Below are 25,090 nucleotides of genomic sequence, written 5' to 3'. Positions count from 1 at the left end.
AAGTTACTTGAGCTTTACCGGTGAGAACAGTCTGAAGGAGTACTGGCCAATACTTTTTGGGCCAATTAAAACCTGTAGCTACCCTCTCAAACAACTGAAAATACTTTGTTAAATCAGATTCATTAAAAGGAGGGACAAGTTTAACATTTTTAGCCACATCAAAATCATCAGAGCTAGATGATCCAGTTCCACCTTGTTTCATGCGATACTCATGGTCTGCCTGAATCCTAGCAAGTTCAATTTGTGCCTGAGCCTGTGCCTGTGCCTCCTGAATACGAGCCTGAGACTCAGCCTCCTTAGCATTTGCCTGAAACTCAGCCTCCTTAGCACGAGCCTGAAACTCAGCCTCCTTAGCACGAGCCTGAAACTCAGCCTCCTTAGCACGAGCCTCCTGCAGGGCTAGCTGTAACTTAGCTATTTCAATCTGCGTTTGCTCATCTGGAGGAGTTACATTAAACAAGCTTTTATTAATCATGTCAACAATTTGATCTTTAGAATGATGAGAGCGAACAGCAATTCCCAATTGTTGAGCAACAAGCTTAAGTTCATTCTTTGTTCTGTTTTCTACATCACACACTGTTTGCACATTTGACAAAAAATCTTTGGCTTCATCAAGAGTAGTAATAGTAGACATCATGAATAAATCACAGTCACAAAATATCAAGCAATATCCTTATGATAATATCCTGAATATCCTGATAAGAGGTCGCCAAATTTATGTTACGGAACAGAGAGAGATAATGAACACTTCAAGTGAGAATACTAAAATCACTACTGTCCCGCAAAGTTCCAGGTTCAAAACAAAAGAGTTAGGTAAAATTACAAGTTAAAGTTTAATGCTCAAACTAACAACTAAACATTCAGGACTCATAAGGATAATGTAATGGCAAAACAGGTTACATATATGGTTAACTGCAATAGCCTCTATTAACACGAATTTAGCAAGAACAAATTTATCTAAGTCAGCCCTGATAAATGAGAGAACCGAATAATGCTCAGTTAAAGTAAGATATAATATTATTACAGATACAAAATATTACTAATACTGGCTGACATTAAAAACTTTACATGAATCACAAAAACCTTACCAGGCCTACGAATTAACGCCTTAGGCCATACAGTACAAGAAAAATGGTAACAACACTTATACTCAAATTATACAGCAGCTAGATGGCTGGAGACTTCCTGAGCACTCACAAAAATAATAATACACTATACAGGAGAGGACAGAGATGTGAACAAAATGAGGAGTAGATCTAAGTGGTATTAATGCAGAGACTGAGCTCATTATACAGGGGCCGGCAGAGCTTGATACAACTTGCAAGAAGGACGCGGAAATGAAGGCACAGGGGAGGAAGAGTTGACAGTCCTGCTCTGAACAACAGAAAGAACGACTTACTCTACTATAAGGGGAGAAGGGGGGAGTGAGGTAGAACACGCAAGCCTGGTCACTATGGAAGCCACGTGGCGAATCGTGATCAAACATGCAGCATACTGTACGTTAGAATTATACAAAGGATGATGAAATCATAGGCTATGTAACAATATATATATATATATGTATATATATATATATATATATATATATATATATATATATATATATTTGTGTGTGTGTGTGTGTGTGTGTGTGTGTGTGTGTAAACCAAAACGATATTCTTACCTAATTGTATCTTAACAGGAATGAGTCAAGCTCGTACTAAGGTCCGCAGTGTGTATTAAATCACTTTATCATACATATCCTTAAATTCATGAATTGTTTTGCACTGTCTATTTGTGGAGAAGTGCATTGTACTAATCAACTGCCCTATTTGGAAACTGAATTTCCTTATGTTATCACCTCTCTTTTATGTAGTTTTTTGCAGTGTCCCCTTGATGATTCTTCTCCATAGGTTATATACTCATTTTGTCTATTTCCTCTTTTCCCGCCCTGAACGCATTTATATAGCATAATGCCGCACAGTCTCCTCTAACCTCGTGTTAAAGGTAGGGACTGCAGTTTCCAGTTAAACAAAATACGTTGAGTTAGACTCAAGGAATCACAAAAACCAATCTTCGTAGCAGGGCCCTTATAAGCTGATACTCCATCATGTACAAGAACAGGCCTGTTACACAACTACTTATGCACTCAAGGGCTGGTTCCGATGAATGCTATGTGGAGTTATGTTTGCCCTGCTGTATCCCACCTCCTCTTATTTTAGCACTCACAAAATAATCATACATGCATACAATTCTCAGAGGGACATGAGTCTTATGAACAAAATGAGTATAGTCTGGAGAGTGAGCTATTCAGCAAAGAGTCACATGCTCATTCCCCATGGACCTTCGGTCGGCAGAGCTATGATGCAGGGACCCAACAAGGTTGACAGATAGTATCCTCTGCTATAGGATAAAAAAAGCTAATCCAAGACAGAGACATGGTCTGAAGTGGGAGTGGTGACACTACTTATAGACAATCTTCAGAGCATGCAGCATAATTACATTAGACACCATCACAAACTAAATGAAGCTGGTCCTAAATTCATTTGCCATTTATTCAATATTCATGAATTTCATTTAATTCTTCTTATAGCTCTCTAGAAGGAGTCTGTTTTAGTATTTCTCCCTTCTATATTTGCATCAAAATCAGCAAACATATTTAGATAGCTTTCATTTCCAGTGTTACCATCTTGTCATTTATATACACTAAAAACATAACTGGTGCCAGCATTCTGAGCCTATGGAACTCAGCTAGTCACTTCCCTCCATGGGATGAGTAATTACTAAGTCACTGTTCTCATTTCCTTTTCTGATAAGGCCAGGGATATTACATCCAGCAGTAGGTTTGCCTGGATTCTCTCCTTGATGGTACAATTTCCATAAAAGTCTTTTTGTGCTGTACTCTGTCAAATGCTTTCTTGAAATCTAGATAGATATTTGCCCACCCATCCTTCTCTTTTCAGGTACAATGTTTCTGCAATGAGGCAAGATAAGACAGTAGGGGGTGCCAACACTGCAGCTTAAGATTCTTCGGCGCTGATCCAGTCAAGACTGCGCATCAACCAACTGCATTTCTGTTTTCATATACTGTGTTCTACCAGATGGTTTTCCCACAGGAAGAAATAAAAATAAGATTACTTTTACAGTATCTTTCGATCAGCCTCAGTGACATCTGGTCCGGTAAGAGTGGATATTTACTGGAATCATAGTCAAGGGATTTGCTCCACTTCAACATTGAAGGGGAAAAATGTTTGCTTTCAAATAACCCTTTAACAAGTGAGATAGGGTCCTTGAGACCTACGGAGGATATACCTTAACTCATTTGAACGGATATGTAAACCCTAGGGTTTCCTGTTTCCTGGTCTACGTAAGGACATCCCGGGATTCCACATCTGCACCTGGATCCATGTTCTTGTTCTGAGACCAATCCCGGGGTGAACACCTGCTCAAGGGAAAAATGTCATGGATATATCCACCCGGGAGAAACGGGAGAGTAGGTAAGAGTGTACCAGTAGAGATGTCCACAAGAGCTAATTAACTTATCGCAGTAAGGCGACATAACTTGGGAAGTTCATAGATTATATTGACATAGTAATTTCTACAAATTCATCAATATGACATTTCCGTGAACAGTAAACACAACATAACAGCTAATTGGAATGGGTAAGGACATTCAAAGTATTGTCACAAATGCTATAAGCAATCTCATTGTAATTGATATATCATTCTAATAATTTTGAAGGCAGCAAACCCAAAGCTTGAGGGTACGAAGAATAATTATGATATAGAGCTTAACAGGAGGGAGGGAACCTGAAGGTAAGACAAGTAAGGATGCAGTGAAAAATAATACAATCAGTTAACAAATTAAGAGGTCAGCCCAGCCATCTATTACCACACAATAACATTAATGGAATTGTTTCATTAGTAAGATCACAATTCGCATGTAAGAAGTATGTATCATATGCTTTTTAAACACACTGTAAAGAAAACACCAGGCCGCTGTCTAGCAAAGCGAGATTACACACATAAGAATTTGCAGCCTCAAGACGGAAGTAATCTGTTGATATTAGCGACATTTTGAAGTCATAGACTGAATTGGAGATTTGAAGTCATTCCTTTACTGAAAACCTACAGTAAACACTTGAATGGCCTGTGGGAAAATCATATTTTTCTAAATAAATTTATTTATGTACACAAATAATAACACACAGTCATGCACGTACTAATAATTGTTCTTGAAATAACTTGTTCTTCAGAAAGCACAAACAGTCAATACTGCGGTCAGTGAGTTTTGTTCTGAACTTTTGTGATAAATAGACCAGCAGCTGAAAATGCCCTTACAGCTTCAACTGAAGTTGGTGGTACTGTGATGAGGGCAGAATGGTACAGTTTCTCTACTACGGGGACACTACGATGACTGTGTCAGACTATCGTCTGTCACTTGAGTCAACTCTATCAGAATTCTTTTATTCCCCGTACTGCATCTCTCTGGAACTCGCTTCCCCAGACTTGTTTCCCTCAAAACTACAAATATACAGCTGTCGGAAGTCTAACTGTTGCAGATGTTTTATGAACAGAGGACAACTAAAGAATCTGGTGCATGGATTAGCTGATGGCATTTGTTTTTCTTTTTTCTGTTCTGCTATTTAAAAAGTAATGCATTTTAAACGCAGATAATAAGCATCTACCTTATATTTGGGATAATAAGTATAGGATTAAGTTTCATTAACGGAATTCTACATCATGAGAGTGCAAAACGTTTGCTCTTCAATATGTCCTTCAGTGAAATGACGTGTTTGATGACTTTGTTCATGCTATTTGCAGCTAACTCTATTTAGTTGAAGGGGATTGACTGTATCCTTCATTTACACCTTCACTGTTATGTCACACACGTCATCCAAATAAAATCGTCTGGAAGTGACAAGAATGAAAGAAGGAAGACGCTGACTCAGGTAAAGGGTTAACAAACTGGTATGTTGTGTGTGTGTGTGTGTGTGTGTGTGTGTGTGTGTGTGTGTGTCTGTGTGTGTGTGTGTGTGTGTGTGCACATTTGTTACTGTGTTGTTCTTTAATTTTCAATAAAGGAAGAGCTCCCTTGCCCAAAGGCATGTATATTTCAATTTCATAATTCAAGATACTGTATAAATCGGAATCTGTATCTCTTCTGTCTGTCAGTCTTGAATTACATACATCATAAAAATATAAATGAAATTAATTCTCCTTTTAAGTATCCCTTTAAAAACCATTTAGCCTGTAACTCCATTCCTTGCAGTATTTGGTGATGGACAAGAAAAATTTTTGTCGTGTTTTCTCTTCCATGGGATAAATCGATAGATATATTTTTTAAAATCCCATATATATTTATACCAGGTCCCATATTCCTTTATCTTTATATTTGCCAGTTCTTTCACCTTGATTTATCTTCTACCTCCTAATCTATAATGTAAATACGTTCAAATCAAGATTTTTTGCATAGAAGGTATTTATTACTGGATACGATGTTGACACAAAACTGCATATTCCTCTGCCAGCATCCCGTTCTTCCTTCCTTTCCCTGTCATCAGTCTCTTCCTTCTCACTCGCCCATCTTCATCCCCCTACTTCTTACTCTCCTGCGTCATTTCTATTATTGGGCAACACGGAATTTGTTTCCTGCACCACAGGCCAGCACAATTCCAGTTGTAGTGGCCAGCTGTGACCACTCATAAATCAAATTGTCTTTCACGCTTGGTACCTCAACCAACCCAGCATTTTCCCACTGCCATAACGGGAAATATCATCTATTTTTACGGCTCTCGTATTTCCCAAGAATGAAACAATTTCTTGGGTGGAAGGATGGTGGAAGCTAAGTCTTCGTACCCAGAGTGTCCTGCAAAATTCTCGGTGTGGGCAAGTAATTATTTTCAGCCTGATCAACCCTGGAGTATAATATTTAAAAGTATTACTCTACTGACCAATAGATTGACTATAATTCTTAGATACCACATACTAAGCTGGCTACCGGAGTTAGAAATAATATCATTAAAATAACCTCAACAATAAATTGCCGCGACACTGCACCGGAACACTGATCATGACCTTGAACTGATATGCACCAAAATCGAATACCTTCTTTTCCTCCCTTCACATTATGTATGCCCAAATGTTTGATATATAGCAGATCAGCAATATTAACAATATTATTAGATAATAATAATAATATTATTATTATTATTATTATTATTATTATTATTATTATTGTTGTTGTTGTTGTTGTTATTATTTTCAGTATTATTTTCATTATTATGATTTTCCTAGTGGTGAGATTGGGGTGACTGACTCTCCACCAACACGAAGTGGGCTATCTTTCAAATGACAGCCTGAGTCCCAAAGACAAAGAGCTAAGGGTAACTCAGGAGACCATGAGGAATTCACATATTGAAAATGGATGCCCTATGCTCTGATTTGCTTATGCGTTTCAGCCAGATGTGGAACTACAGTATAAGGCTCAAGAGTGGATGCAGCCATAGAGATTACAACATAATAGCCCTTGGGAGATTTGACTGGGATCACTTGCCCAGTCCTGCCCACATGGCTACTGATGTATATATAAAGAAGATTGACCCAGAAAGGAAAACTGGAAGAAGTAAGAAGAAGCAACTGGGAGTTACTAGATTTAAGAGTGAAAGTTTAATTTAAGAAGTGCCATATTTGTAATGAGAAACAAATGCTGGACACGATGAAGGATTGGTAGTCTGGGTGTGGAAATGAACAGGGAGATGAAGCAGGATGATCTTATAGTCTGTGTATCCCTAAATTAAATGTATAGCAAAAAATAAACCTCGGTCTCAGTGTAATTTTGATTGAAAAAAAAAAAAAACTGAATTAAAATCCTAATTATAATCAATTCATGTCTTATTTTAGTTGTTCAAAGCACTCTGGTAATGTGAAAACATGTATGTACGCAAAAGGTCACAAAAACAAGCTTTTCATTTGCTATTACTGTCATGAAATACATGAATTATATATTTAATATATATATATATATATATATATATATATATATATATATATATATATATATATATATATATATATATATATATATATATATATAAAGAAGTCTCCTAACTTCCTTGACTAAAGAGAAGGTAATATTCAATGCTAAGCAATGTATACCGTACTCCTTCAGACCAGCCATAATATAAATAGAATATGATAAAATTAGACACTGAATTAACGATTACTCAATGCTAGCACTGTATAAAATGCAATTAGATTTTAGGGACCGTTTATGCAATAGCTTGCTGAGACTGACAAATTTCAAGGGGTGCATGTATCCACGGTTGAATACCCAGATATAAAGTGGAGTGGGGCTGTGAGAGAGGGGGAGGGTATGAATTAAGAGGAGGAAGGCAAAGAAGAAGTCATGTGTTCAACGGTTGTCGACTGCACGAAGAAATTTTTTGTTGAGTGCAATGATCGATGTTCTAACCAGTTCCCAGTGACAGGCTAGGTTATCAGGGACAAAGTGGAAACAAATTTCGTCTATGAGTCTGATTATCTCGATGATCCAACTTCTGTTCTTCTTACCGCACGGTGAACGTGCTAAGCCACATGCTGCAAGCTGTTCCTGAGAGAAGGATATTTAGTAAAGTATTTGGTGTGAGGTGAGATTTTGCATTGCAGTCAGAGCATGGTGGGCTTAACACTTGGGCATGATAGATGACTACTCTCAAATTAACGAAGGACCTTCTGTGATTGAAGGGATATTTATGACTATATCAAAGTTTCTTGTAGAGTGAACAGTTCTTTGTGGTGTAAAGAAGAAAATAATAATGATATCGAAAGGAAGCAGCTACATAACACGATAGAGACCGTGATGCATGTGCCTATAAAGTGCACATGCTAGCTTTGAACGAGGCAACTCGGAAACGGCGAAGTCAAGACCATAAAAGAGATTATACGGATGTTTGGACTTTGCTGGCGCAGCTGGCTGGAAATGTTGACAACTTTGCTGCTAAATAAGCACGAACTTCCTGCTATCCATGATAGCTCACACAAAGTTGACATGGCTCAGACAACAGAAAACATAATCTAGAAAACCTCTCCGAGAGCGCGTACCTCCTCCAGCTCTAATAAAATTATGAATTGCTGCTGTATCTCCTGCTCACTGGTGACAGATGTATTTACAGCCTCACGTTGACAGTTAATTCTACGGCCTAGTCTGCCTTGCTACATATATTAGGGAGTTCATACCTCTGCCACGCCAATAAAATTTTCATTTCCTGCATCCGGATTGGGATTCACTTTAACATCTAATAACCCCTTATCTTGACCAACTGTCCACCTATTTTGTAAATACCTAAATGAAATAAAAAAAAATGTGATGTACTTTACACAGACGCATATGGGTGAATACATGGCCTTGTCAACTTCTGCTGCAGGAGGTAATAAGAACATAACACATGGGTCCAAAGTGCACACAGAGACATACACGTGCAGTAAGAATGTAATGTAAAAAGGCGAGTGTTTTATCCTAAGTGGGTTTGGATATTTTTGTATCAATTCTTCTTAGCGATTTATTTTGCATGTAAAAACTCATTATCCTTCTTCTTTCTTCTTGGCGCAAACAATATTGATAATATTAGTATCTCTGTAAAAACAACGTTTGATGCTGAGGTGCATTAAGTGCTAAGACTGAGGTGTTACTAAGCCTGTGATGCCGTTTAGACTCCAACCTCATACCTTAAAGCGTTGACTCTCCTTCTCACAGGCATCCAACTAGTTGACAATAATAGTGGGATTGTTTTTATGGAAATTTTTAAAATAACTTATTCATCACTTCTCTTCACTAGTATTATCTCTTTCATAATATATCTAGAATCTCTATATTCCTATGTAAATATAATCCCTTCCCAACAAAGCTGAGTAGTTATGCGTTAGGGCAGTTGCTGTGAATATTGTACAATGAAAACATTTTCAATGCCCTGGAGGGATTATTTCGTGTTATATGTGGTGCTAATGAATTTACTTATACTCTGTATTCTTATTCGCACAAGAGGCTTGTTCTGGGGTGGCGGTACCTCACACTTCAAACAGTGGGGAAGGCTACGAGAAATGAAGAAGGATATGTCATCGTAATCTTGTTGAATTTCATTAGTTGCAGGTTCCCTGAGATCATAAATGCTGCCATGATATGAGCACATCTGGATCCACGATAACATATTTACATACACAATCGTTATTATTACACCCCAGATTGTGATTGTACAATATGTCATCAGATAATTCTGTTATGTAGCACTCATAGTCGTGTAACACGATATTCATATTACAATAACAATTTTTGTTACAGTATTATCAGACTATATCTATATACTGACAGCAATGAATTTTCTAAATATGGTAACTGTTTTATTATTGTCTCTAATATAAGGTTGTATTTTGTATGTCCTAAACAATATTTCTTATGTAAGCTTTTGGATTTATTATTGCAAACAAATGTTTTATTGCTTTGAGCATGAAAACACTTTGTTACGGCTTGCTTGGTAGACCATTAAATCCAATTTAATTCAGAACCGATCTTGTTCAAATGAAATTACTCCCAAGAAAATAGAATGTATGTTAGTATTCCCTACATATTTTTTTCTTGATATATGTCCTGTGCTTCACACTGGCTACCTCTCATCCCTTCCTGGAGAGGGGTGTGGAACACGGGATAAAACACAGAAGATATATTCTAAATCCTATGGCATTTTTGTAACCACTGAGCACATGGGATTCCATATGGGTAGATTGGATCAGGTGAAAATTTGGTGGGAATCAGAGCAGAGATAGAGGCTGTGTGAAGTTTTGTTATTTAGGAAGGCAAGTACTTTATTATTGTATACTTCTAGGTGCTGAAGCTGTACTCGAGCACCTCTTCCTCATCGATTAATTTTTTGTTTTAAAGTTATTAAGCTGCTTTGGTAGAACAACTCCAGTATTATAAGCGCAGCTAGTATCAGCCGATTTTATTCAGCTGAAAGTGAGATTAGGAAGTGTAAAGATTTAATGTTGTCATAATAATAAGCACCGCATGATCATATCTTTAGTGATCTGCTGTAGCTAACGTCAGATGATTCAGCTGAGAGTGAGTCAGTTAACTCTTCAGTCCCCTGACGTTTTACATGTTGCGTTCTTGCTGTCTTCTCAGAAAATCTGATGGAGTTAATGAAGATTTCAACCTCCTCACTACTAAAGGTTCCTCCTAAGCTGAAAAAGTCGTCTGATGTATACAAAAATGCAATGGTGTCAACGTCATCGTGGTGAAGGTGTGAGGCTGTTAGTTACTCGTAGACTCATTCACACTTCCGGCAGCCACTCGCAAGATATTTCCACGCTCTTGTCCATCCAATTATTCTTTTAGGCCTTCAATATGCTGACGTCTTTTTGCTTGTACCCTTACGTTCAGGCAATTTCATGCAGTTACGTGGAGAGATTTTATGAACTAGAAGTGCTATATTCTCCTTCATGACATTTCCACTACCAAGGCATTTGCTAAAGCCGAGAAAATTGGTCTTGGTAGTTGCAAGAACATAATGTATAACAGCTATTTTCAACCCAAGAGGTTAATGAATACTTATTACACTCTCATTCACTACTCATCTACAGAAAGCTAGTTCATTCATTCTAATATAAATAATTTGGCTCTTTGAAGCCGTACTTTCTAGCCATCTGTCCATTATTTTTTCTTTTTATTTATCTATTTATTTATTTATTTATTTGTTTATTTTTCTCTGCTGTCGTCAGATTATATTATGGCTGTCATAGGCCAGACGACTCTGTCTTGCCAACCTCGGATAATTAAATTCTGATCAGAAGAGTCTTCTCGTAGTGAGTGGGTTTGTAATGACATTGACAGTACTGGACTTGAAATCATAAAATCCATCAATCTTTTTACTACGATGCTCTGTATATTTCTTTTCTTGGTACCACCATGCGACGGTCTTTCAGCACTGGCAGGATCCTCTTGTAGTCATGGGGTCCCGCAAGATCAGTATCTCTTCCCTTCACATCGAAAAATATCACCCAGTGGGAATATTTCGTCGAAAAGGACCAAGAATATTCCCTCCGCAATACAGCTTTCAGTGACGAACGGGTTGGAAGAATTGGGCTTCATTAAGATTTCTTTAATCGTTATGTAGCAACTCAAAGGCTGCCATAAATACAACTGAGTCCAAAGATTTCCCTATTACCTTTGAAGGCATATTCACTCTGATGAGTCGATATAGCCGTTCCATATTAGTGCAGGGAAGGAAGAAACCACCGGGAAAGGTCAAATTGCTGCACGTTAACTCGTAGGCACGTAAGACTTTCAGATGAATAAATCAGTCAGGCGTTAAGAGGAATCATAGTTTTATTCAATCTTAGTTCTCAGATTCTATATGACTGACTCAGCTGAATTGCTCTTCTGACATTTGTAGGAATAGAAGACTATGGTTGTTCAGACCACAGAATGGCTACAGTTACTCTCACAGTTTTATTTTATATTTAACCTCTCACTTGCATTACATCTTATACAATTTATTCTTTTTGCTTATTCAGGGATTTTTATTCACATTAGGAAGGATTTTTCGATCGGAAAGAGTTAGAATTATATATGGTATTCATAAACCCTGTTTACTTGCAGGATGCTCTGCTAAGCTGGATAAATTGACCTCTAGTACTTAAATGTGCTACATATGACACCGTTGGACTGAAGGGGTTAAGATGTATTCAATTCAGTTAATGGTGATTAAATAGTTCCAGTATATTTATGCAGTGAAGGGAACGAACAACAGACAGACTCCTATAGCGTTATAATATTTCCAGTCGATATCATTATCATCTCCGTCATCATCAGCATCAGTCATCAGCATCAGCATTATATCCTATTCTACCAGTAGGTCGATAAGTTGCACTGGAGAGGGACGCCTTTTCGTGGTGGCAGAGATGCACCCAGACGGAGGGACCTGCATGGATGAGCAAGTCACTCCCACTCCAACTTCCTCAAAAGAGGCTACAGGATGCAGCATTATTTTCCGGCGATCCACTGGCTTTACGTTAAGGTGATCCTCGGCTTGCTACCATTTCTTACATGGGGTGGATAGGTTCCAAAACTCCGAACAAGAAAGCACAAAATACAACTTCGGACTGTGTTGCTGGTGAGTTAGCCTCTTTTAACCTTGGGCGAAGACTTACCCAATATACTATACTGTGGCTGACGGCAGGCGCTCATACTCGCCACTAAAAAACCTCTTGAGGTATTTGCTTCAAAACAAAGTCTTGGTAACAAAGAAGTAAATGAACAGTGACCGATATAACAATGATTAAAAAAAAACAGAAAGATAACAATAGGAATGACGGGAAAGAAACATACGTGGCGTATGAAAAAAGAAAATCTATTACTAATTGGAGCTGATTTCAAGTTGGTAGTAACAGTGTGCGTGTATATCCTAGCTGCTTCCCCCCTTCCCCACATACACACACGCACACAAAACAACGTAGGGGACAGAGGGGATGGTTCGGACAGTGGGATGGTTCGGACTGTGAATTTCCTGAGAAACGAATGAGACCTAGGGCCTCGATTCCGTGTGAAAGTGGGAGAGTTTCCTTACTTCCACATCACGAAACCCCCAAGCGAAACGTCACATCTTTTTGATGAATGGTCAGATTTTTTTTCTTAATCTCCCTGTGTATTAATTTGAGCTTATATCGTAAGCTCTACCTTTAGCAGAACATGCCAAGCATTGAACTGTGCATTACAAGGGTGAATCTGTGTTGCATGTAGAATATATTCCTTTGGCGAAAAACTCTGTTGTGTGTTCTTGAGGGTACTCATCAAATAAGCCTATAGATTCTGGATGATTTAGACAGTTGAGGGGGGATGGTTCGGACAATCCGAACCATCCCTTCACTACTACTTGCTAAGTCAAGACTGCATCAAACATAACGCTATTTCCTTTTAATCATTTATATTTGAACACACAGTAAAACATCATTCTTAATAGTTATCAAAGAATATAATATATTTATTGTTTTGTTTATTTAACCTATTCCTCAAAGTGTAAAAAAGAAGGAAGGGTATTACGACTTATATTTGTTTTGCAGGCTACAATATGCGTTAAAAGTCTTAAGTTAGTCAACAGACATAGGGAAGAAGTAAAACAAGAGGTTAAGTTTCTTTCGAAGTCTGAAATAAGACCTAGAACAGCGTTTCTTAATCTAGGTGCTAGCATCCCACGGGATGCTGAAATCAATTTTAGGGGGTGCTGGAAAATGCAACATATATTGGATTTGCTTAGAATTAAGCCATCGCTGATATTCTATTTTCAGAGAATGTATAAAATTAATTGTCAATGAGTACTTCACTTTATCCTTGTAGTAGTGTAGTAACTGTAGCAGTGTAGTAAATGTAATCCCAGTAACTAGATATAATGGGGTGCTGGACTGTGTGGTCCTAACTCGCACGGGGTATACAGGTCGGAAAAGGTTAAGAAACGCTGGCCTAGTAAGTGAAAAGTGAAGCTAATATTCCAGAGAGTGAGAGAGAGAGAGAGAGAGAGATATAGGGGGGAGGCCAATTATTCATAATTTAAAAGCAGAAAGTAAGAGGTTAAGTCAGTTATTAATAAATCTGCAAAGGAAGATTGAGGCGATAGAAGAGTTTTTTTTTCTATTTTTTTAAAAATCAAGGGATTCACTTGGATTCCATAGTTAATTTTGTAATTTTGGAAAAATAAAATGTTTTTGAATTGATAAATATTTATTTTTATCCAATCCAACTCCCATAATTTTAGGAATATGCCGAGTATTACACCTGGCCGGACCATCCCACCCTTCTGTCTGAACCATCACCACAGGTAGGGATGGTTCGGACAATTTAGTCACTTACGTTTCGTTAACTAAAGCTTAAAGCCGAAAAGAGGCTAAGAAGTATCATATCATCAGACTTAGGAGGCAAATGATATGGCAAAATTTTAACATAAACCAGATTACACTCCTTACACCTGAAATTGGTGAAAATATTTTTGGAAGTGTAAGAAACAACACCCTCCTCCTAACCCACATACAGAATGGTAAACTCCACTTACCAGTGAAGTGACTAGGTAGCCTCTCTTCCTTCAACACCTGTCTATGTTAACTCCTTCCCCAAGTGCTTGATAAGTTTCCTAAGTTACTTGTGCCGTGACGTAAGGGCTTTTCTCCCCTCCCTGCTGCCACTGGATCTAAAAATGTACTTTATCGGCTTATTTTTTCACCACCCAAACATATTTTTTTTTACCACAAAGTCTACATATTCCTATTCATCGATGTTTGTTCTACACGATAAGCAAAAAAAAAAAACACTATACATACGTTAGGCCCCTGGAATAAACATTTGGGATCACAGATTTTGCTTCCCAACATCATAAGTCGAATGTTTACTTACTCAATCTCTACATGTTTAATTACATCAATCGAAAGAGAATTCTTATTAGCTTTCGAATGGTGGGGATCCCAGTTTGATACGAGGTATGGTGTTCGAGTAATAAACGAAAAAGTAAAACCCATTTCTGACACACAACCATTGTTTTATTCAGGGAGCTTTAGGTGAAGAAACTTTCTTTACACTGTTATATTCTTATTTTATCATCTTTATGTACTTTCATTCTCTTTCATATGAGTCAACAATGGTGATCCTAGAAATTCAAAGTTTTTGAGAAAAATGCAAAAAAAAAAACTACAGTGTATTTTTCCCCATGCGCTGACCAGCCATCAGCCACACTCACATACATTATTTTCCCCATAATGCTTAACACTTTTATGCTTGCCAGCTATGGTTTCTTTGGTTTTATATCAACTCTATTTTATATATACATCTTCTGGTTTGTTTTTAGGTCCTCTCAGAAACCACACATGAACACTAAACCTGTTGCTAACAACTGAAACTAAAGCTGTACTTATTCCCCTGTCATTTGTGTTGAGGTAACAAAAAATATATATGTATGTGTAAGTATACTGACATAAATAGAGATAAATAGATAAATAAAAAGAATATCACGTGCTTTGCGCAGTGGAAGTATCATAACCAACGAAGTCTTGCCTAAGTGATGTATTTGTTGCTGCTATAAAGCTCGAATCTGGGACAAGTTGTCAATAATTTTCCTCAGCACTTTTGCGGCACCTTGGTTTGCTTACCTTTCCTAGAAGGGTAGTCAAGTTGTATTCTTGCCTGCTCGTGGACCTCGCAGACACCCTTGTTTTTTTTTTCCATTTCTGTTCTTTGTGTTTTTTTGGTTTTCTTTTTTCTCCCTAAATTAGGGTGACACAAATGGGGCTACTGCTGGCCTGGCTTTATCCCCGGTAGCATTGTATATACTTTTTGCTGTTGTTGTTGTCATTTTTGTTTTGTTTTTGTTCTCCTTTACCATGAGCAAACAACACCAGTGCCCTCAACAGCAGTAGGTCTGTAGTAAAAAGTGCACAAGCACTGAAGTGCACCTACTGCAGTGTGTGGGTTCATATAGCTTGTAAAAATTTGGATGCAGGTTGATTATCCATTTATGAAGAAGAGCCACCAGCTGGATTTCGCTGGCTGTGTAGCCACGTGTTGCACCAGCGGATGAGGTCTTCGCTGGTGGAGGAAGTAGTACCAAGAAGGAGTTTGTTATATAGTTATTTGGCCAACTTTCTTCCAGGTAATTGAAGATGTTTCAAACAGACTGGATGCATTAGAGACTGAAGGTCTCATCACTCATGGCAGTCACGCAAGATCAGGCCAAGTCATTTGCGGATGCTGTTCTCAAGGGTCTCCTCGTGGGGGAAGGGAAGGATCTGCCTGGGGGCGTGATTGAGATCAGTGCTCATGTACAGAAAAAGCTATTCATAATCAGGCATGTACTGGTTTCAGAAAACAAGAATGGTGCTGATGCCCTGACAAATCAGATGGGACAAGAAGATATTAGAGGTGTACTTAACTCGGCACCGGTTGATAGCTGTCTTGGACCAAGGCTGTCAGGGTTACAGTAATGAAGTTTCAGCCAGTTGTAATAAAGGTGAGGCAGCTGGGGTACTGAGTGATCATTTTGGCTCTGAGGGCACTTTTTGCATATCAGAGCCAAAGAAAATGTTGCCTAAAATGACCGTGACAGGTCTTTTCCTTCACCTTATATGACTCTGACATCATCCCAAACATTCTGAGAAAAAACAATAAAATTAAGACGCCTGCTGATCGAGGCTGTACCCTCAACCTTCTCTTCACATGGGGCACAAGGAATGACACCAAAACTCCTGTCTTGAAGAAGTCAGCCAGAGGTGGGATCCTCCATTGTAGAATAGGGCAATTACATCTATGTGGATCTTACAAGATGCCGTAAGCTGGATAGATTCTGGGTTATACAGTGTCATCACTGTCAAGGCTTTGGTAATACATTTGAGAGATGTTCTAGGACAAATTGATGCATTTGGGAGAATTTTTGTTACTACAATCGTTAGATTTATGGGTTCAAGCACATAAGATGCATTTAGGTTCATCATTTGTCCTAGAACATCTCTCAAATGTATGACCAAAGCCTTGACAGTGATGACACTGTGTAACCCAGAATCTATCGAAAGCACGGCATCTTGTAAGATCCACATAGATGTAATTGCCCTGTTCTACAATGGAGGATCCCACCTCTGGCGACTTCTTCAAGACAGCAGTTTTGGTGTCATTCCTTGTTCTTGTGAAGAGAAGGTTGAGGGTACAACCTCGATCAACGAGCATCTTAATTTTATTGTTTTTTCTCAGAATGTTTGGGATGATGTCAGAGTCACATAAGGTAGAGGAAAGACCTGTCACGGTCATTTTAGGCAACATTTTCTTTGGCTCTGATATGCAAAAAGTGCCCTCAGAGCCAAAATGATCACTCAGTACCCCAGCTGCCTCACCTTTGGCCACAGCTGACGGAAACTTCATTACCAACCCACCAGCCTTGGTCTTAAGACAGCTATCAACCGGTACCGAGTTAAGTACACCTCTAATATCTTCTTGTCCCATCTGATTTGTCAGGGCATCAGCACCATTCTTGTTTTCACAATCAGTACATGCTGATTATGAATGGCTTTTTTCTGGCCATGAGCACTGATCTCAATCACGCCCCCAGGCAGATCCTTCCCTTCCCCCACGAGAGACCCGCGAACAGCATCCGCAAATGACTTGGCCTGATCTTGCGTGACTGCCATGGGTGATGAGACCTTGGTCTCTAATGCCTCCAGTCTATTTGAAACATCTCTAATTGCCTGAAAGATTGGCCAAATAACTTTATCTTCAAACTCCTTCTTGGTACTACTTCCTCCACCAGCGAAGACCTCATCCGCTGGTGCAACACATTGGCTACACAGCCAGCGAAATCCAGCTGGTGGCTCTTCTTCATAAATGGATAGTCGCCTGCATCCAAATTTTTACAAGCTATATGAACCCACACACTGCAGTAGGTGCACTTCAGTGCTTGTGCACTTTTTACTACAGACCTACTGCAGTGAGGGCACTGGTGTTGTTTGCTCATGGTAAAGGAGAACAAAAAACAAAACAAAATGACAACAACAACAGCAAAAAGTATATACAATACTACCCGGGATAAACCCGGGTAGCAGTGGCCCCATTTGTGTCACCCTAATTTAGGAGAAAAAAAGAAAACCAAAAAAACACAAAGAACAGAAATGGAAAAAAAACAGGGTGTCTGCGAGGTCACGAGCAGGTGGGGTACGACTTGACTACCCTTCTAGGAAAGGTAACCCAAACCAAGGTGCCGCAAAAGTGCTGAGAAGGTATTGACAACTTGTCCCAATTCGAGCTTTATAGCAGCAGCAAATACATCACTTAGGCAAGACTTCGTTGGTTATGATACTGCCACTGCGCAAAGCACGTGATATTCTTTTTTTATTTATCTATTTATCTCTATTTATGTCAGTATACTTACACATACATATATATTTTTATTTACCTCAACACAAATGACAGGGGAATAAGTACAGCTTTAGTTTCAGTTGTTAGCAACAGGTTTAGTGTTCATGTGTGGTTTCTGAGAGGACTAAAAACAAACCAGAAGATGTATATATAAAATAGTTGTTGATATAAAACCAAAGAAACCATAGCTGGCAAGCATAAAAGTGTTAGCGCATTATGGGAAAATAATGTATGTGAGTGTGGCTGATGGCTGGTCAGCGCATGGGAAAATACACTGTAGTTTTTTTTTTTTGCATTTTTCTCAAAAACTTTGAGGCCTAGGATCACCATTGTTAGCTCATATGAAAGAGAATGAAATTCTGCATAAGATGATAAAATAAGAACATAACAGTGCCGAGAAAAGTTCTTCACTAAAGCTCCCTGAATAAAACAATGGTTGTGTGTCGGAAATGGGTTTTACTTTTTCGTTTATTACTCGAACACCATACCTCGTATCAAACTGGGATCCCCACCATTCGAAAGCTAATAAAATTCTCTTTCGATTGATGGTAAACATGTAGAGATTGAGTAGTAAACATTCGACTTATGATGTTGGGAAGCAAAATCTATGATCCCAAATGTTTATTCCGAGGGCCCTAACGTATGTATAGTGTTTTTTTTTTTTTTTTTTTTTGCTTATCGTGTAGAACAAACATCGATGAATAGGAATATGTGGGCTTTGTGGCAAAAAAAAATATGTTTGGGTGGTGAAAATAAGCCGAGAATACACATTTTTGGAGCGCGTGGCAGCTGGGGGGGAGGGGAGAAAAGCCCTTACGTCACGGCACAAACAACTTAGGAAACTTATCCGCGCGGGAAGGGGTTAACATAGACAGGTGGTGAAGGAAGAGAGGCTACCTAGTCACTTCACTGGTAAGTGGAGTTTACCATTCTGTATGTGGGTTAGGAGGGTGGTGACTGTTCATACACTTTAAAAAATATTTTTAAAATTTCAGGTGTAAGGAGTGTAATCTGGTTTATGTTAAAATTTTGCCATATCATTTGCCTCCTAAGTCTGATGATATGATATTCTTAGCTCTTTTCAGCTTTAAGCTTTAGTTAACGAAACGTAAGTGACTAAATTGTCCGAACCATCCCTACCTGTGGTGATGGTTCAGACAGAAGGGTGGGATGGTCCGGCCAGGTGTAATACTCGGCATATTCCTAAAATTATGGGAGTTGGATTGGATAAAAATAAATATTTATCAATTCAAAAACATTTTATTTTTCCGAAAGTACAAAATTAACTTCGGAATCCAAGTGAATCACTTGATTTTTAAAAAAATGAAAAAAAAAAACTCTTCTATCACTGAAATAACCTTTTGCAGATTTACTAATAACTGACTTAACCTCTTACTTTCTGCTTCAAAATTATGCATAATTGGCCTCCCCCCCCCCTCTCTCTCTCTCTCTCTCTCTCTCTCTCTCTCACTCTCTGGAATATTGACTTCACTTTTCACTTACTAGGCCAGCGTTTCTTAACCTTTTCCGACCTTAGCACCCCGTGCAGTTAGGCCGCACAGTCCAGCACCCCATTATATCTGGTTACTGGGATTACAGTTGCTACACTGCTACAGTTACTACACTACTACAAGGATAAAGTGAAGTACTCCTTGACAATTAATTTTATACATTCTCTGAAAATAGAATATCAACGATGGCAATTCTAAGCAAATCCAATATATGTTGCATTTTCCAGCACCCCCTAAAATTGATTTCAGCATCCCGTGGGATGCTAGCACCCTAGATTAAGAAACGCTGTTCTAGGTCTTATTTCAGACTTCGAAAGAAACTTAACCTCTTGTTTTACTTCTTCCCTATGTCTGACTGACTAACTTAAGACTTTTAACGCATATTGTAGCCTGCAAAACAAATAGAAGTCGTAATACCCCTTCCTTCTTTTTACACTTTGAGGAATAGGTTAAATAAACAAAACAATAAATATATTATATTCTTTGATAACTATTAAGAATGATGTTTCACTGTGTGTTCAAATATAAATGATTAAAAGAAGTAGCGTTATCATTTGATACGGTCATGACTTGGTAGTAGTGGAGGGATAGTTCGGACTGTCCGAACCATCCCCCCCCTCAACTGTCTAAATCATCCAGAATCTATTGACTTATTTGATGAGTACCCTCAAGTTTCACACAACAGAGTTTTTCATAGGAATATATTCTACATGCAACACAGATTCACCCTTGTAATGCACAGTTCAATGCTTGGCATATTCATAAAGGTAGAGCTTACGATATAAGCTCAAATTAATACACAGGAGATTAAGAAAAAAAAATCTGACCTGCATCAAAAAAGTGTGACGTTTCTAACTTGGGGGTTTCGTGATGTGGAAGTAAGGAAACTCTCCCACTTTCACGCAAGATCTCGAGGCCCTAGGTCTCATTCGTTTCTCAGGAAATTCACAGTCCGAACCATCCCACTGTCCGAACCATCCCCTCTGTCCCCTACGTTGTTTTGTGTGCGTGTGTGTATGTGGGGAAGGGGGGAAGCAGCTAGGATATACACGCACACTGTTACTACCAACTTGAAATCAGCTCCAATTAGTAATAGATTTTCTTTTTTCATACGCCACGTATGTTCTTTCCCGTCATTCCTATTGTTATCTATCTGTTTTTTTTTAATCATTGTTATATCGGTCACTGTTCATTTACTTCTTTGTTACCAAGACTTTGTTTTGAAGCAAATACCTCAAGAGGTTTTTTAGTGGCGAGTATGAGCGCCTGCCGTCAGCCACAGTATAGTATATTGGGTAAGTCTTCGCCCAAGGTTAAAAGAGCCTAACTCACCGGCAACACAGTCCGAAGTTGTATTTTGTGCTTTCTTGTTCGGAGTTTTGGAACCTATCCACCCCATGTAGAAATGGTAGCAAGCCCAGGGTCACCTTAACGTAAACCCAGTGGATCGCAGGAAAATAATGCTGCATCCTGCCAGCCTCTTTTGAGGAAGTTGGAGTGGGAGTGACTTGCTCATCCATGCAGGTCCTCCGTCTGGGTGCATCTCTGCCACCACGAAAAGGCGTCCCTCTCCAGTGCAACCCATCGACCTACTGGTGGGGAATAGGATGCTAATGCTGATGCTGATGACTGATGCTGATGATGACGGAGATGATAATGATATCGACTGGAAATGTATAACACTATAGAGTCTGTCTGTTGTTCGTTCCTTCACTGCATAAATATACTGGAACTATTTAATCTCATTAACTAGATTGAATACATCTTAACCCCTTCAGTCCAACGGTGTCATATGTAGCACATTTAAGTACTAGAGGTCAATTTATCCAGCTTAGCAGAGCATCCTACCAGTAAACAGGGTTTATGAATACCATATATAATTCTAACTCTTTCCGATCGAAAAGTCCTTCCTAATGTGAATAAAATCCCCTGAATAAGCAAAGAATAAATTGTATAAGATGTAATGCAAGTGAGAGGTTAAATATAAAATAAAACTGTGAGAGTAACTTTAGCCATTCTGTGGTCTGAACAACCATAGTCTTCTATTCCTACAAATGTCAGAAGAGCAATTCAGCTGAGTCAGTCATATAAGTCTGAGAACTAAGATTGAATAAAACTATGATTCCTCTTAACGCCTGACTGATTTATTCATCTGAAAGTCTTACGTGCTTACGAGTTAACGTGCAGCAATGTGACCTTTCCCGGTGGTTTCTTCCTTCCCTGCACTAATATGGAACGGCTATATCGACTCATCAGAGTGAATATGCCTTCAAAATTATTAGGGAAATCTTTGGACTCAGTTGTATTTATGGCAGCCTTTGAGTTACTGTACAGCGATTAAAGAAATCTTAATGAAGCCCAATTCTTCAACCCGTTCGTCACAAAGCTGTATTGCGAGAATATTCTTGGTCCTTTTCGACGAAATATTCCCACTGGGTGATATTTTTCGATGTGAAGGGAAGAGATACAGTCTTACGGGACCCCATGACTACAGAGGATCCTGCCAGTGCTGAAAGACAAATCGCATGGTGGTACCAAGAAAGAAATATACAGAACATCGTAGTAAAAAGATTGATGGATTTTGTGATTAAAGTCCAGTACTGTCAATGTCATTACAAACCCACTCACTACGAGAAGACTCTTCTGATCAGAATTTAATTATCCGAGGTTGGCAAGACAGAGTCGTCTGGCCTATGACAGCCATAATATAATCTGACGACAGCAGAAAAATAAACAAATAAATAAATAAATAAATAGATAAATAAAAAGAAAAAATAATGGACAGATGGCTAGAAAGTACGGCTTCAAGAGGCAAATTATTTATATTAGAATGAATGAACTAGCTTTCTGTAGATGAGTAGTGAATGAGAGTGTAATAAGTATTCATTAACCTCTTGGGTTGAAAATAGCTGTTATACATTATGTTCTTGCAACTACCAGACAATTTTCTCGGCTTTGGCAAATGCCTTGGTAGTGGAGATATTAATGAAGGCTGTATATAGCACTTCTGGTTCATAAAATCTCTCCGTAACTGCATGAAATTGCCTGAACGTAAGGGTACAAGCAAAAAGACGTCAGCATATTGAAGGCCTAAAGAATGAGTGGATGGACAAGAGCGTGGAAATAACGCGAGTGGCTGCCGAGAGTGTGAATGAGTCTACGAGTAACTAACAGCCTCACACCTTCACCACGATGACGTTATTTTCATTGCATTTTTGGCGCCATCAGACGACTTTTTTCAGCTTAGGAGGAACCTTTAGTAGTGAGGAGGTTAAAATCTTCATTAACTCCATCAGATTTTCTGAAGACAGCAAGAACATAACATGTAAGGCGTCAGGGGACTGAAGATTTAACTGACTCACTCTCAGCTGAATCATCTGACGTTAGCTACAGCAGATCACTAAAGATGTCTTGATCATGAGAAGTTAATGATGACAACATTAAATCTTTACACTTCCTAATCTCACTTTCAGCTGAATAAAATCGGCTGATACTAGCTGCCTTATAATACTGGAGTTGTTCTACCAAAGCAGCTTAATAACTTTAAAACAAAAATTAATCGGTAAGGGAAGAGGTGCTCGAGTACAGCTTCAGCTTACAAGTATACAGTATGAAAGTACTTGCCTTCCTAAATAACAAAACTTCCCACAGCCTCTGTCTCTGCTCTGATTCCCTTAAATTTTCACCTGATCCAATCTACCCATATGGAATCCCATGTGCTCAGTGGACACAAAAATGCCGCGGGATTTAGAATATATCTTCTGTGTTTTATCCCGTGTTCCACACCCCTCTCCAGGAAGGGATGAGAGAGGTAGCCAGTGTGAAGCACAGGATATATATCAAGAAAAAAAATATGTAGGGAATACTAACATACATTCTATTTTCTTGGGAGTAATTTCATTTGAACAAGATCGGTTCTAGTTAAATTGGATTTAATGGTCTACCGGCAGCCGTAACAAAGTGTTTTCATGCTCAAGCAATAAAACATTTGTTTGCAAGCCGTAAATCCAAAGCTTACATAAGAAATATTGTTTAGGACATACAAAATACAACCTTATATTAGAGACAATAATAAAACAGTTACCATATTTAGAAAATTCATTGCTGTCAGTGTATAGATATAGTCTGATAATACTGTAACAAAAATTGTTATTGTAATATGAATATCGTGTTACACGACTATAGTACTGCATAACAGAATTATCTGATGACATATTGTACAATCACAATCACAGGGTGTAATAATAACGATTGTGTATGTAAATATGTTATCGTGGATCAGATGTGCTCATATCATGGCAGCATTTATGATCTCAGGGAACCTGCAACTAATGAAATTCAACAAGATTACGATGACATATCCTTCTTCATTTCTCGTGGCCTTCCCCACTGTTTGAAGTGTGAGGTACCGCCACCCCAGAACAAGCCTCTTGTGCGAATAAGAATACAAGTATAAGTAAATTCATTAACTTCCACATATAACACGAAATAATCCCTCCAGGGCATTGAAAATGTTTTCATTGTACAATATTCTGGCAACTGCCTAACGCCTTTACTCAGCTTTGTTGGGAAGGGATTATATTTACATAGGAATATGGGAACTAGATATATTATGAAAGAGATAATACTAGTGAAAGTGATGAATAAGTTATTTTAAAAATTTCCATAAAAACAATCCCACTATTATTGTCAACTAGTTGGATGCCTGTGAGAAGGGAGAGTCAGCAACTTTAAGGTATGAGGTTGGAGTCTAAACGGCATCACAGGCTTAGTAACACCTCAGTCTTAGCATAATGCACCTCAGCATCAAACGTTGTTTTTACAGAGATACTATTAATATCAATATTGTTTGCGCCAAGAAGAAAGAAGAGGATAATGAGTTTTTACATGCAAAATAAATCGCTAAGAAGAGGTGATACAAAATATCCAAACCCACTTAGGATAAAACACTCGCCTTTACACATTACATTCTTACTGCACGTGTATGTCTCTGTGTGCACTTTGGACCTGTATGTTATGTTCTTATTGCCTCCTGCAGCGAAGTTGACAAGGCCATGTATTCACCCATATGCGTCTGTGTAAAGTACATCACATTTTTTTTTATTTCATTTAAATTTCGTAGATAGGTGGACAGTTGGTCAAGACAGAGGTTATTAGATATTAAAGTGAATCCCAATCCGGATGCAGGAAATGAAAATTTTATTGGCATTGGCAGAGGTATGAACTCCCTAATATATGTAGCAAGGCAGACTAGGCCGTAGAATTAACTGTCAACGTGAGGCTGTAAATGCATCTGTCTGGTAGGCAGGAGGAGATACAGCAGCAATTCATAATTTTATTGGAGCTGGAGGAGGTACGCGCTCTCGGAGGGTTTCTAGATTATGTTTTCTGTTGTCACGAGGAGCCATGTCAACACTGTGTGAGCTATCATGGATGGCAGGAAGTTCGTGCTTGTTAGCAGCAAAGTTGTCAACATTCCCAGCCAGCTGCGCCAGCAAAGTCCAAACATCCGTGTAATCTCTTTTATGGTCAGGCTTCGCCGTTTCCGAGTTGCCTCGTTCAAAGCTGGGCATATTGCACTTTATAGGCACATGCATCACGGTCTCTATCGTGTTATGTAACACTTCCTTTCGATATCATTATTATTTTCTTCTTTACACCACGAGGC

Source organism: Coenobita brevimanus, chromosome 102 (genome assembly GCF_032717465.1).
Source record: "Coenobita brevimanus isolate Jiangsu-jjx chromosome 102, ASM3271746v2, whole genome shotgun sequence".
NCBI lineage: Eukaryota > Metazoa > Arthropoda > Malacostraca > Decapoda > Coenobitidae > Coenobita > Coenobita brevimanus.
Note: the sequence above shows the minus strand (reverse complement) of the source record.